The sequence below is a fragment of the Salvelinus alpinus genome, chromosome 7, assembly GCF_045679555.1.
Source record: "Salvelinus alpinus chromosome 7, SLU_Salpinus.1, whole genome shotgun sequence".
In the NCBI taxonomy this organism is placed as follows: domain Eukaryota; kingdom Metazoa; phylum Chordata; class Actinopteri; order Salmoniformes; family Salmonidae; genus Salvelinus; species Salvelinus alpinus.
In genome coordinates this window covers 14,920,144-14,921,200 of record NC_092092.1, presented here as the reverse complement: position 1 = coordinate 14,921,200, position 1,057 = coordinate 14,920,144, and positions in this window count along the sequence as shown.

Below are 1,057 nucleotides of genomic sequence, written 5' to 3'. Positions count from 1 at the left end.
ACAACATGTGGCTTTTTGACATTGTTAGAACACTGTCAGCTCTGTGTTTGTACCCTCGGGGGAGTGTGTGTGTGTGTGTGTGTGTGTGTGTGTGTGTGTGTGTGTGTGTGTGTGTGTGTGTGTGTGTGTGTGTGTGTGTGTGTGTGTGTGTGTGTGTGTGTGTGTGTGTGTGTGTGTGTGTGTGTGTGTGTGTGTGTGTGTGTGTGTGTGTGTGTGTATTGGGGTAATCATCTTTTAGACAAACAGATTTCAACCTCGCCCCCCCCATTCTGTCATCATAATTTATATCTACGTCCCTCAAGCCAGAGCCCTGACCACAGTCAGGGGCACACTTACTGATTTGGAGGCAGAAGTCAGTTTGAGCCTTGTGTTTTATGTTATTGTCCTGATGAAAGGTGAGTTGGTCTCCCCAGTGTCTGTTGGAAAGCAGACTGAACCAGGTTTTCCTCTAGGATTTTACATGTCCTTAGCTCTATTCTATTTTTATCCTAAAAAACTCCCTAGGCCTTGCCGATGACAAGCATACCCATAACATGATACAGCTACCACCATGCTTCAAAATATGAAGAGTGGTACTCAATTATCAATCAAATGTATTCATAAAGTCCTTTTTACATCAGTAGATGTCACAAAGTGCTATACAGAAACCCAGCCTTAAAACCCAAACAGCAAGCAATGCAGATTCGTTGTGTTAGATTTGAAGCAAACATAATGCTTTTGAGTTCAGGACATACAATTAACTTCTTTGCCACCTTTTTTTTTTACATTATTACTTTAGTACCTTGTTGCAAACAGGATGTATGTTTTGGTAATGTTTTTATTCTGTACAGGCTTCCTTCTTTTCACTCTGTCATTTAGGTTAGTATTGTGGAGTAACTACAATGTTGTTGATCCATCCTCAGTTTTCTCCTATCACAGCCATTAAACTCTGGAACTGTTTTAAAGTCACCATTGGCCTCATGGTGAAATCTCTGACTAGTTTTCTTCCTCTTTGGCAACTGAGTTAGGAAGGATGCCTGTATATTTGCTGTGACTCTGTGTGTTGATACAAAGTGTA